General features: G+C 39.2%; 1 pseudogene; it reads right to left on the bottom strand.

Moving 5' to 3' along the window:
• Window positions 1-5,925: 5,925 nt before the first annotated feature.
• Window positions 5,926-8,343, bottom strand: LOC114677382 (zinc finger protein 131-like; annotated as a pseudogene).
• Window positions 8,344-14,793: the final 6,450 nt, after the last annotated feature.

Here is a 14,793-nt window from a genome sequence, read left to right as displayed (position 1 = left end):
AGAGAAAGCAATTTCATATTGGTCAAGAACAAGCCGTGATGTTAAACAAGGATGCCCAAGCACATAATTCCACACAACAGTCTTGAAAATGCTAGCTTCTTAATTACTTCTTTGTTTTGTACCGAATTTATCTGTCATGCCATTTCAGCTAACACCGTGATCAAATCTTTCATCTCTTGTTTGTTGCCAAGGTATCTCACACATTCAATAATGACCTCTGCTCACTGGAGGCTTGCCTCATGAACCCTAGTTCTACCTGGGTTTCTAAAAGTCTGTCTGAGATGGAGAAGAAGCATTAAGAAGTTAATACATCTAGCAAATACATCTGTCTAATGAGCAGGCTATCCCTTACAACCCCATGCAAAAATGTTAGAAGATATAAATCTATCTTCTTAAATGACAGAATTCAGCTTTTAGATGAATAGGCTGGTTCTTTCAGAAACCATCAGAGTACCATGTCCCTGATCAGAAACAGCTGAAAATTTTATTTTAATAATTCTGAATAGTAAATAGATTTTCTGCTGTTTGTCTGTAATGATTTACGATGGAGACAACTGTGTTTAGGTAGCAAGTTTTCAGTCCTGTGACACATTTAGTTAAGATTAGGTTTCAGGACTCCTAAGTATACTGATCCCTGTCAAACAAAGCCTTAGAAGTTATGCTCATGATTTTCTATTTTTTTTTTCAAAGAGAGCACCCCAAATATTTTATGAGCTTTAGTCCCCATGAAACCTAGATCTGCCTGTGCACTTATTTGATGGACTAGGTATTCTGGAGAATTTTTTGAAAATCCATGTTCACCCTCAAAAAGACAACAATCCTGTTGAAGAAATAACATGTATACATACCAAAGGATCATCTTGGTGTGAAAGGTATGGTGTTTGGGGTCAAAGATATAATATCCAAATCCCAGCTCTGCCATCTGCATTCTGTATGTAATTATAGGACAAATACATTAACTGTTGGATCCCTTTAAATCATGCAAAAACAAACATCATACTTAAATTACTGGTTTGTTCAGAGGATTAATAAAAAGAAATCTGTGAAAACCAAATGCCTTGCATTTACCATATCCACTTAAATATTATTTGATTCATCATATCTCAGGTTTTATGAGACCTTAAATGAGATCTAATTCAACATTCAATATTTGGATCTTCTCTGTAATTTTCCCAAGTCATGGTTGCCTACATTCTGTTTGGCTATATCCAGTGATAATGACTAAGGCAGTTCATTTCATGTAATTAATTACTTAAATATATGGCATAAGAGTTCCTGGTTTTTATTTTTATTGTTTTTGTTTTATTTTGGTATTCAGGTATAGGTGTCTGACTAATGACATATATGTCACACTAACATATATAATGACATATAATGACACACTAACACTGAGGAGTGAGGTATTGGCTAGAAATTCCCTTTTGGCTCTCTCTCACATACTAAGATACTATCACAAAACCAACGACGCAGTGGGTTCTCCAGCACACATTATAGCCTGAGAATGGAAAGTTGCCTGAGCTCCAATCTTGGGCAGGTATATAAAATTGCAGTAGAAAAATGTATAAAGCCTGAGAAGGAATGGTGAGAGTGAAGAGAGGCAACCAGGTGAGAGTAGTGTCATGGAAAATCAAAGAGAAGTTTCAAAAGAGGATATTTTTAGTGGCATCAAAGGCCACTGAGATATTATTCTAAAACACATTCTAACTAAAAACCAGATTCAGTCTCCATGAGATCATTAGTGAAGTGGTGGGAATTGAGAGGGAGTGAGTTTTGAAGCCAGAGCATGAAGACAAAAAGCAGAAGCTCTTGGCCTTTACTGGCAGGGGGTGGGATAGGATAGCATTCAGGCAGCACTTCAGAGAGAGAAGTGAATGAACTACAAACTGCAGGGAAGGAAGCAAACAGGGTTGAAAATACTTACAGAAGATTAAATGTCACATGAAGTGAGGTGTTGGTTCTGGAGCAGAGGATAAGTGATGAAATTCAGAGCATGAAAGCCTGGGTTAACCTTAAGGCAAAAAAGGGATGTTCTGCTCTTGCAATGAGAGAAATTGTTGGGATAAAATATGTATTAATCTGTTTCCATCATGTTGATAAAGACATACCAAAGACCGGGTAATTTATAAAGAAAAAGAGGTTTAATGGATTCACAGTTCCACATGACTGGGGAAGTCTCACAATCATGATGCAAGGTGAAAGGCATATCTTACATGGTGACAGACAGAAGAGAATGAGAACCAAGTAAAACGGGTTTCCACTTATAAAACCATCAGATCTTGTGAGACTTATTCATTACCATGAGAACAGTATGGGGGAAACTGCCCCCATGATTGAGTTATCTCCCAACAGGTTCCTCCCACCACACGTGGAATTATGGAAGCTAAAATTCAAGGAGAGATTTGGGTGAGGATACAGCCAAACCAAAGCCAAGAAATTTCATGCTGTTAGTCATGGGTTGGTTGAGAGTTTCTAGGCATCTACTAGTATGTAGACCAGGGCACCAACTGCTGCCAATACTTAGAATTACAAATAGAACCTTCCTGAGGGGTTGCCCCAAAAGGTAAAACTAAAGCTGCCAGCTGTAGCAGGCTACAGATGAAGGTCACCCCAGAAGGACTCTTCTCAGGTACTTGAGGTGGGAGGTGCTAATGATACTCACCTCTAAACATTATCTTTTTATTTTTAACTCAATGTTATCATGCATATTTAAGGGCTACAACATAATAAAAAACTTACATTTATATAGTAAAATCTTTACTAGAGTAGACCATATTAACATGCTCTTCTTTTCAAATAGTTAACTATTTTTCCTCCCCTATGACAAGAGCAGCTATAATCTACTCATTTAGCAAATATCCCTAATACAATACATTGTTATTAACCAGAGTCATCATGTTTTACATTAATCTCTGGAATTGTTCATCCTACATAGCTTCTACTTTGTATCATTTGACCTACTTCTCCCTTTTTTTCCCCCAAACCCCCAAATGTGGTTTAATGTTCTATCTTTATATATTTGACTCTATTTTGTAAGATTGTACATATAAGTAAAATCATGCAGTATTTTTCTCCGTGTGTCTGGTTTATTCTTCTAGGTTCATCCATGTTCTGGCAAATGAAAGAATCATCTCCTTTTTAAGGTTGAATAATATTCTATTATACTATTATACATTACATATGCATAAGAGTTTATTTTTTAACTTTTATTTTAAACCCAGGGGTACATGTACAGGATGCACAGATTTGTTATATAGGTAAACATGTGTCATGGGGTTGGTTTTACAGATTATTTCATCACCCTGTTATTAAGCCTAGTATCCATTAGTTGTTTTTTATCCTCTCCCTCCTCTCACCCTACACCCCCAATAGCCCCAGTGTTTGTTGCTACCCTCTGTATGTCCATGTGTTTTCATCATTTAGCTCCCACTTATAAGTGAGAAAATGTGGTACTTGATTTTCTGTTTCTGCATTAGTTTGCTAAGGATAATGGCCTCCAGCTGCATCCATGTCCCCCAAAGGATATGACCTCATGCTTTATTATGACTGCATAGTATTCCATGGGGTATATGTACCACATTTTTTTAATCTAGTCTAACCTTAATGGGCATTTAGGTTGATTCCATGTCTTTGCTATTGTGAATATTGCTACAATGAACATATGTGTGCATGTGTCTTTACAACACATGGATCATATGTTCCTTTGTGTACATACCCAGTAATGGGATTACTGAGTAGAATGTTATTTCTGTCTTTAGGTCTTTGAGGAATTGCCACACTGTCATCCACAATGGTTGAACTAACTTGCACTCTCAAACAGCGTATCAGCATTCTTTTTCTCTGCAACCTCGCCAGCATCTGTTATTTTTTCACTTTTTAATAGTTGCCATTCTGACTGGTGTGAGATGGTATCAACCAGTAGTTTTGATTTGCATTTCTCTAATGATCAGCTTTTTTTAACATGCTTCTTGGCCGCATGTATGTCTTCTTTTGAAAAGTGTCTGTTCATGTTCTTTTAATCTTGTAAATTTATTTAAGTTCCTTATAGATGTTAGATACTAGAATTTTTTCAGTTGCATAGTTTGTAAAAATTTTCTCCTATTCTGTAGGTTGTATACTCTGTTGATAGTTTTTTGTCAATTTTTGCTTTCATTGCAATTGCTTTTGGCTTCTTCATCATAAAATCTTTGGACATGTGTATGTCCTAAATGGCATTGCCTAGATTGTCTTCCAGGGTTTTTATAGTTTTAGGTTTTATGCATAAGTCTTTAATCCATCTTGAGTTAATTTTTGTGTATGTTTTAAGGAAGGGGTCCAGTTTTACTTTTCTGCTTATGACTAGCCAGTTATCACACAACCATTTATTGAGTATGGAATTGTTTCCCCATTGCTTGTTCTCTAAAGGTTTGTTAAATATCAGATAGTTGTAGGTCTGTGGTCTTATTTCTGGGTTCTCTATTCTGTTCCATTGCTCTAGGTGTCTGTTATGTACCAGTACCATGCTATTTGGTTACTGTAGCAGCACGGTGTAGTTTGAAGATAGGTAGTATGATGTCTCCAGCTTTGTTCTTTTTGCTTAGGATTGCCTTGGATAGTCAAGCTCTTTTTAGGTTCCATATAAATTTAAAATTTTTTTTCTACCTCTGTGAAGAATGTCAATAGCAGTTTAATAAGAACAGCATTGCAGATATAAATTGCTTTGGGCAGTATGGCCGTTTTAACAATTAAAATTCTTCCTACCCATGAGTATGGAATGTTTTCCCATTTGTTTGGTCATCTCTAATTTCTGTGTGTGTGTGTGTGTGTGTGTGTGTGTGTATGAGAGAGAGAGAGAGAGAGAGAGAGAGAGAGAAAGAGAGAGATACTTTATTTTCCAAGTAATACTGATTCAAAATATTTACACATTTATTATTAAGTCCACAATTAAGCACTCTTATTTGTATGGCTTTAAAAGTTATAGCACAAGATCTTTACATTAAGGATTGGTGGAAAAGATTCCATTTTAAAAATCCTGATAATTACATACATGTTTTTCCCTGTACTTTATTTTAAATACATCAATTTTTAAATGATGCTCATCTTTTTTTCATTTGGTAGTAAAATACTAGTGCAACTTTTCATCAAAATAAAGTTTGCCACAGAGGTAAATAAATTTTCCCAATTGAAATTGGCACTGCAGCTGCTTCTAAATAAAATTTCTTGTCATAACTTAAGTGAAAAAGAACTCGTGGTTGTCATTATAAGCAAAAATATAAAGTATTATAGCATTGGCTACATTCCTCCTTACAACACAAACTTTGAAAAACTGGAGATGTTTTACAGAAGTTTAGCTGGTTTTGAAATGGCACATGGGTGTGGATTTTTTTTCTTCAAATTCTCGAAATTTTATCACCACTCCTCTCCGTGTTGCAGAGATGGCATCTGTGACTACTGGGATAGACAAGAAAGTTTGTTCAAGCTAAAGAAAGTCAAAATTTAACTGCACAGTAACAATGCAATGTTCATCATGCAGACTTGTGTTTCCTATATATTCAATTTACTAGCATGCATTAGAATACATAAACTTGTATTCTAATGATTTAAGTTTTATTTTACAAAATGAAAGAAATTTGAAGAAAACATGACCTGGTAAATAGAAAAGGGAAAATTTTTACTACAATGAAAATAGATACAGTCATATGAAGCTATGTAATAAGAATATAATCCACCTAGAAATGTACTTCTCAAAACTCCACTTAATTTATGGAACAGATCCCTACTCTGTTGCATTGGGCCTGGGAGGGGAATTAATTTGTTTCAAAAAAAAAATTCAGCACAACAACAAATAGCTTAACTTTGGTCCACTTATCTGTTAGCTTAAGGACAGTCATACTGCCCATAATACATTCAAAAACCCAAGTAAATTTAAAAATATATTCATGTGTAATTTCACTCTAAAACCGGCATAGCTGTTCTGTCCTCATTCTCTGCCTTTTCAGCTTCAGAATCCACCATTGGCTTGCTCTCTAATCCTCAGCATCTTCGTGATCTTCCCTGGCAGCCTGAACAGCGTCTAGTTGGCTAGGTTCTCTCTCCTCTTGGGTCATAGATTTCTGGGGTCACATGGTCCAAGTCTGCTTCTAGAAGTTCAGTTTGTACTTCCACTGGCATCTGATTTATCCATTCAACATGAAGCTTCTCTACATGTACTTCAGTACCTTCTTCAGTCTGAATTCGACCCACTTCTAGATAACTTATTTGGACCTGCTCTGGAAGCACACTCAGGTATGAACCAAGTACCTGGCTGTCCTGGAGCACATCTGGATGGATGTGTTCCACAGTCACTTGTGCTGAATCCACCTGGACCTGAAGCAATGGTAGCACACACACCTTCCCAATTTGTTCTATAATAGTCATTGATGTCACAGGTTCACTTTGCATGTAAGTTTCTACTGAAAGAACTTCTTCCATTACTAGATACTCTGAAATATTGTATCACTGAGGTACCTCATTAATTTATTTCCTTGCATTAACCGCAAGTCACATAAAGAACAATGGTTGGGTTTACATCCAATTTGTATTATGAAGTGATCTTTGAACTGGGCCCAGCTGTTAAACACACTGTTACAGACGTGGCATTCACAGAGCTTCTTTCTTCCTTTTTGCCCCTACTCCAGTTTGGCATGCAGTGAGGTGACATTTGAGGGTGCTATTTCTAGCAAATCTTTCATGATAATTTGGACACTCAAAAGGTTTTTCACCTGTATATTTTTCTAAGATGTTCTTTAAGATTTCCAAAACAGTCAAACTGCTTCTCACAGTACTGACATACATACACTTTTTTCCCAGTTCTTTGCTTCTTAGTGACTCCACCTTCTTCAAGGTGGTAACAACTTAGGTGCTGTTTCCATGTGCATACCTTTCATTGCATATTTCACACTTGAAACTCTTAGATGAGTGTGATTTCATGTATTCCTTCAAATGATAAAACAATTTAAATGAACCATTACATTTCTCACAATGGAACAAGTCCTTCACATGTGACAACTGAAGTTCCACAGTTTCAATACTTTCTACCTGTATGCTTACGGGGTCAGATGCATGGCCATCTTCTTCTTTAATCTGCCCTTTTCTGTCACTTTGGTGATACTTGCTGGTAATATCTGCCAACAGTGCTAGAGCAGAATCTTTAGAGGAACTTGTGTTCTGTATGTACTTTATGGATGCTTGGCAGAATCCACTTCCTCTAATGTTTTGATACCTTCATCTTCCATTTCAATTGTGCCTTCAGCAATCTCTACCTCAATTTCAATAGGTTCTGATTCTGCAGATGGCAATGATTCTGTGATAACATTTGAAGTTGCTGCGATCTTCCTTTTTTTGGCCACCATTTTCCCTATGGGATTTTCCTCTAATGGAGTTGAGTTTTCTTTGTTCCTGACTTCAAGGGCTTTCATAATGAAGCAGGAAATTTTGCCTGACCCCTTCATGGGTGGGAACTGGTGTGCAGGTGCTGGGGCTAGCCGGCCACTTCGGCACCAGCTGGGGCAAACTCTACTCATTGGAACCTGTTGCACTCAACCTGCCACGGGAGGGAGCATGCAGGTGAGCGAGTGCAGGAGACAGCGCAAGTGCTTTTGGGTGCTGGCAGGAGCAAAACTCCATGTGGGTCCTGTGGACTGCATCCCCGGCTGGACCCTCCATCCTCGGCTGGATTCCTCTCTAAAGCAAAGCCATGAAGCCATCCCTCTGAAGTCAAGCTGCTTCTCTCTGATGTCAAACCAGTCTCTGACGTCCACCTGCTTCTTCTCTTCTCTGCTCTCAGCTAGTGGAGCCTGGGGTTTTTATACGCACAGGATGGGGGTGGGGCAGGGCATAGTTGACTTTGGAAAGACAACATTCGAGTGGGAAAACAGGAAGGCATGCTCTCACTTTGGACTGCTGTCACAGGCTTGAGTGTGGGACCCTTGTCAGGGACCTGCCCTCCTTTACCCAGAATTCCCCTGCCTCCTGTCCCTAGCGATAACTTCTAGCATTTGTAGAACTCTGCTGCTTTCCATACATCATTGACTTCTTCTCCTGTATCAATTATTTTGCTGTATATGTGAACTGAATTAAATTACAAAAGGTCATTTTACCAACACCTTCTGTCTCCACCAAAGGTTTCTGAGTAAATTGAAAGAATTTATAGAACTTACTGCAAGCAGTCAAAAGAGACTTGTGATCCTTAAAATGGTGTCTGTTGACAATCAGGATAATGTCAGTAAACCAGTCCTGATCTTGCTTTTTATTCAGTCAGTCAGTCGAGGATCATCTTATGATTTCAGGAAACTTTTGAAGGCATTTCATCCTCTCTTCAACCTCCATGGCCATCAGGTTACCCTAGTCCATGGTCTGTCCTCCTTCTGAGGCAGTAAATTTTCCCTGACATTTTTGCAGACAGGAACTAGAGTGTGGGTCCTGGGGCTAGCTGGCCTCTTTGGGACCAGCTAAGACTAACTTCACTCACTCAAACCTGTTGTGCTCAACCCCTTAGAGGAGGAAGCATGCAGGTGAGCTGGTGCAGGAGCTGGGATGAGTGCTTTTGGGTGCTGGCAGGAGCAAAATTCTGTGCAGTCCCAACAGTACCATCTAGGGTGGCGTACCTGCCACCCCCAAAGCCCCTGAGGGCATATGTTACGGTGCTCTTTTAGCTTTGCCATTCACGGTATAACACCTCAGTGGAGCCTTTGCCTTTTCACATAAGATGGTTGCTCTCCACCAGCAAGGGCAGAGGGTCATTGTGACAGCTATCATCCACACCTGTGGCACCTGAGCTCTTGTTTGGCATCCAGGAAAAATCAGGTCATCTGAGCAAATTGAAGAAAGGTGAATACAGAGGATTTTTCTTCCTGATAAAAGTGGCTCTCAGTGGGAAGGGGATGTGAAAAGGGAATGGAGTGAGAAGGTGATTTTCCAGAGAGGACTGGAATCCTCTCCAAAGCAATGCTGTCAAATCATCCCTCTGAAGTCAAGCCGCTTCTCTCTGAGGTCAAACTGTAGTCTCCGATGTCCAGCAGATTCTCCTCTTCTCCACTCTGGCTGGGGGATTTTATGGGCACAGGTTTGAGGGCAGGGCAGGTCATGGGTGGTTTTGGAAAAGGCAACATTTGATCCCAAAAACAGGAATGCATGTTCTCAATTTGGGGTGGTGTTTCAGGCTTGAGGGTGGGACTCTTACCAAGGACCCATCCTTTTCTACCCAGTATTTCTCTGCCTCCTGTCCCTATCACTTCCTCTCCTCAAAGCCTCTCATTCCATGCTTTCCCTTCTCAGGACATAATGTACCCCACAACATTCCCTACCCCTCCATTTCCCTACAAGAACCAGGGTTCTCCCTCTTCTCTGGCGTTTCTGGTGCATGTGTGCTCAGTTGGACACCTGGGTGGCCACAGTACCACTAATTTCTTTGAGCAGTGGTTTGTAGCTCTTCTTGTAGAGATCTTTCACTTCCCTTGTTAGCTGTAATTGTGACGTGACTTGTTTGTGATTTGGCTGTCAGCTTAACTGTTGATGGTGTGCAGGAAAGTTAGCAATTTTTGCACATTGATTGTGTATCCTGAGGCTTTGCTATACTTGCTTATCAACTTAAGAAGCTTTTGGGCTGAGATGATGGAATTTTGTAGATATAGGATCATGTCATCTGCAAACAGAGATAGTTTGACTTCCTCTCTTTCTATTTGAATGCCTTTATTTCTTTCTCTTGATTGATTGCTCTGGCCAGAAATTCCAATACAATGTTGAATGGGGGTGGTGAGAAAGGGCATCCTTGCCTTGTGCCTGTTTTCAAGGGGAGTGCTTACAGCTTTTGCCCATTCAGTGTGATTTTGGCTGTGGGTTTGTCATATATGGTTCTTATTATTTTGAGGTATGTTCTTTCAATACCTAGTTTATTGAGAGCTTCTAACATGAAGGGATGGTAAATTTTATCAAGAGCAATTTCTTCATCTATTGAGATAAGCACATGGTTTTTGTCTTTTGTTTTGTTTATAGGATGAATCACATTAATTGATTTGTGTAATTTGAACCAACCTTGCATCCCAAGGATGAAGCCTAGTTCATCATGGTGGATAAGCTTTTTGATGGGCTGCTGGATTTGGCTTGCCAGTATTTTGTTGAAAATTTTTGCATCAATGTTCATAAAGAATATTGGCCTGAAGTTTTCTTTTTTGTTATTGTATTTCTGCCGTATTTTGGTATTGGGATGATGCTGGCCTCATAGAATAAGTTAGGGAGCAGTACCTCTTTTTCCATTGTTTAAAATAGTATCAGTAGGGATGGTTCCAGCCATTCTGTGTACATCTGGTAAAATTCAGCTGGCAATCTGTCTGGTCATGGGCTTTTTTGGTTAGAAAACTAGTTACTACTGCCTCAAGTTCTGAACTCATTATTGGTCTGTTCAGGGATTCAATTTCTTCCTGGTTCAGACTTGGGAATGTGTATGTATCCATTTCTTCTACAGTTTCCAGTTTATGTACATAGAGGTGTTTATTATAGTCTCTGGTGTTTGTTGGTATTTCTGTGGGTTCAGTGGTAATATCCCCTTTACCATTTCTGATTGTGTTTATTTGGACCTTCTCTCTTTTCTTCTTTATTTGTCTAGGTAGAAGTCTATCTATTTAATTATTTTTTTTTTCAAAGAATCAACTCCTGGCCATTTGAATGTTTTCTTGTGTCTCTATCCCCTTCAGTCCAGCTCTGATTTTGGTTACTTGTTGTATTCTGTTAGCCTTGGAATTAGTTTATTCTTCGTTCTCTAGTTATTTTAGTTGTGATATTAGGTTGTTAACTTGAGACCTTCATAGCTTTTTGATATGGACCTTTAGTCCTATAAATGTCCCTCCTAACACTGCCTTAGTGTGTCCCAGAGATTCTGGTATGTTGTATCTTTGTTCTCATTAGTTTCAAATAATTTATTGATTTCTGCCTTAATTTCATTATTTATCCAAAGTCATTCAGGGGCAGGTTGTTGCATTTTCATGTAATGTATGGATTTTAGTGAATTGTTTAATCATGGTTTCTAATTGCATTCATTGTATTCTGCTCGACGAGACTTTGTTATGATTTCAGTGTTTTTTCCTGCATTTGCTGAGAAGTGTTTTACTTATGATTATGTGATTGATTTTAGAATAAGTAACATTTGACAATGAGAAGAATGTATATTCTGTTGCTTTTGGATGGAGAGTTCTGTAGATACCTATCAGGTCCCTTTGATACAGACCTGAGTTCAAGTCCTGAATATCTTTATTACTTTTCTGTCTTGATAATCTAATATTGTTAGTGGGATGGTAAAGTTTCCTTCTATCATTGTGTAGGAGTCTAAGTCTCTTTGGAGGCCTCTAAGAACTTGCTTTATTAATCTGGATGCTCCTGTGTTGGTTACATATATGTTTAGTGTAGTTAGCTCTTCTTGCTGAATTGAATCCTTTACCATTATGTAATTCCCTTCTTTTTTATAATCTTTGTTGATTTAGAGTCTGTTTTGTCAAAAACTAGAATTGCAACCACAGTTGTTGTTGTTTTGTTTTTTTTTCATTCTTTCCATTTGCTTGGTAAGTTTTCCTTCATCGCTTTATTTTAAGCCTGTGGATGTTATTGCATGTGAGATGGGTCTCTTGAAGATAACATAGTGATGGGTCTTGGTTCTTTATCCAGCTTGCCAGTGTGATTTCTAATTGGGGTATTTATCCAGTTTATATTTAAGGTTAGTATTGTTCTGTGTGGATTTGATCCTGTCATCATGATGCTACCTGATTATTTTGCAGACTTGCTTATGTGGCTGCTTTATTTATTGATTGATGCATTTATTTTTAGATGGAATCTTGATCTGTCATCCAGGCTGGAGTTCAATGACACAATCTCAGCTCACTTCAACCTCCGCCTCCCAGGTTCAAGCAATTCTCATGCTTCAGCCTCCCAAGTAGCTGGGATACAGGCATGTGCCACCACATCTAGCTAATTTTTGTATTTTTAGTAGAGATGGGGTTTCACCATATAGGCCAGGTTGGTCCTGAACTCCTGGCCTCATGATCTGCCTGCCTCAGCCTCCCAAAGTGTTGGGATTACAGGCATAAGCCACCACACATGGCCTATATGGCTGCTTTATAGTGTCACTGGTCTGTGTACTCCAGTGTGTTCTTATAACTGCTGGTAAAGGTTTTTCCTTTCCATATTTAGTGCTTCCTTTAGGAGCTTTTGTAGGGCATGTCTGGAGCTTATCAACTCTCTCAGCATTTGCTTGTCTGTAAAGGATCTTATTTCTTTTTCACTTTTGAAGCTTAATTTGGCCAGATATGACATTCTGGATTGGCATTCCTTTTCTTTAAGAATGTTGAATATTGGCCTCCAATCTCTTCTAGTTTGTAGGGTTTCCACTGAGAGGTTTGCTGTTAGTCTGATGGACTTCCCTTGTAGGTAATCCGGCCTTTCTTTCAGGATGCCCTTACCATTTTTTCTTTCATTTTGACCCTGACAAATCTGATAATTATGAGTCTTGGGGATGATCTTCTCGTGGAGTACCTTACTAGGCATTTCCTTAATTTCCTGCATTTCCTTACTCTGCATTTCCTGAATTTGAATCTTGGCCTGTCTAGCTAGGTTGGGGGAGTTCTTATTGATGATATCCTGAAGGAAGTTTTCCAAATTGGTTCCATTCGCTCCATCTTTTTGAGGTACACCAATCAGTTGTAGATTCAGTCTCTATATAATCCTACAATTCTCAGTGGTTTTGTTCATTCCTTTTCATTCTTTATTCTGTTCTTGTCTGCCAGTCTTGTTTCAGAAAGACATTCTTCAAGCTTTGAGATTATTTTCTCTGCTTGTTCTATTCTGCTATTAATACTTGTGATTGCATTGTGAAATTCTTTTACTGTGTTTTTCAGCTTTATCAGATGGATTATGTTCTTCACTATACTGGTTATTTTTACTGTCTGTTCCTGCAATGTTTTTTTTTTAATTTTTTATTATTATTATACTTTAAGTTCTAGGGTACATGTGCATAACGTGCAGGTTTGTTACATATGTATACTTGTGCCATGTTGGTGTGCTGCACCCATCAACTCATCAGCACCCATCAACTCGTCATTTACATCAGGTATAACTCCGCTTCCCTGCATTGAGTTATAATGTGCTCCTTTAGCTCAGTGAAGATCATTCCTATCCATATGCTGATTTCTACTTCTGTCATTGCAGCCATCTTAGCTTCAGCAGGTTCTGAACCTTTGCTGAAGAGGTAGTGTGATCATTTGGATGAAAGAGCACTGTGGCTTTTTGAACTTTGGCATTCTTGATCTAAAGGAGCACATTCTTTTGCACATTTGTGAACTTATCTACCATCAATCTTTGGGGTTGCTAACCTTTGGATGAGGTTTTTGGTTTGTTGTTTGTTCTCTTTTAATAGTCTGGCTGCTTTTCCATAGGGCTGCTGAGGTTTGTTGGGCATCTGCTCCAGTCCCTAGTTGCCTTGAATTTTCCGGTACCTGGAGATATCACCAGTGAAGGCTGCAAAGCAGCAAAGTGGCAGCCTGCCCCTTTCTCTGGGAGCTCCATCCCAGGGCGGGGTACATACATGTTGCCAGCCCAAATGCACCTGTAGGAAGTGGCTGGAGACCCTGGTTAGGAGGTCTCACACAGTCAGGAGGAATGAGATCAGGGATCCATTTAAGGAAGCGATCTAGCCATGCTTTCCTAGAGCAGCTGTGCTGTGCTGGGGTATTGCTTCTGCCTGTGGTCAGTCTGGGCTCTCCAAAGCCTGGAGGCTGGAACAGCTAAGTTGCTGAAACAGCAAAGATGGCAGTCACTCTTTCTGCCAATTATTCAGAGCATGTCGTTATTACATATTGGGCAGAAGTGGGGGAAGAAGGAGTTACAAAGATTGTCCCACTAATTAGTAACACAACTATTCAATGCTTATGAAATTTTTCTTTTCTGTGTGTACTTGCACCAGTCATCACCCATCTGTCATCTTTTTTGAGATATATTAAGGTTAGGGAGATAATCCCAATCATTTCTGTCTTATTTTATTTTAAGTAATCCAGAATCCCGAGGCCAAAATCTAAAAGAGGATAGGGATAGACACAGGTAGAGGTGACAATTGTCATTATTATTCTCATTTTACGTATGTGAAGGCTTAGGCTGGAAGTCTTTAAAAACTTGTCCAAAGTATTAGTGCTGGAGTAAAAGGAAGAGTCTGGAATTGGACCTTAAACAGCTAACCTCTAAACTCTTGTCCTTAAACAAAAGAGTGAAAGGGAGCTTTTATTATCTGGGCACTGGGAGAGACACTCTTAAGCAAAAAAACAAAGGCATGAGCACAGCAGAGGTAAGAGTTTGAAAGTGGTATAAAGCACATAGCTAAACCTTTGGAAGTCCATTAAAGGAAAGGCAACAGTGAAGGAGATTTTTCCGAAGAAAGAAATGGGAATTCTCTGACATCGGTGCATCTTCTTGCTGTCCTGGGTTGCCAGCTAAACTGAGCCCAGTCAAGCTTCTTGACTCCCTCCCATGGCTTCCATCTGCCATACAGCTCTGGCCAAGGCCAAACTCAGTCTGCTTAATTTCCAGAATTCCTTGCCTCAGCAAAGTCATCCCAAAGTGAGCCACAGAACAGTGTCCTCTGAATGACTGCACAGCCCCCAAATAAATGACTTTCCTGAAGAAGAGATGACAGCCAGCTGAGGAAGCTGCTCACTGGGAGGAGGTGCATGCTCACTCACCTGCATTCTCTTCCCACATCCCCAAGCAGCACATATCAGCTGTCCTCTCCTTCTCATCTGGAAA

The sequence above is a fragment of the Macaca mulatta genome, chromosome 4 (genome assembly GCF_049350105.2).
Source record: "Macaca mulatta isolate MMU2019108-1 chromosome 4, T2T-MMU8v2.0, whole genome shotgun sequence".
Classification (NCBI taxonomy): domain Eukaryota; kingdom Metazoa; phylum Chordata; class Mammalia; order Primates; family Cercopithecidae; genus Macaca; species Macaca mulatta.
Note: the sequence above shows the minus strand (reverse complement) of the source record. Positions and strands in the feature narration are given on the sequence as shown.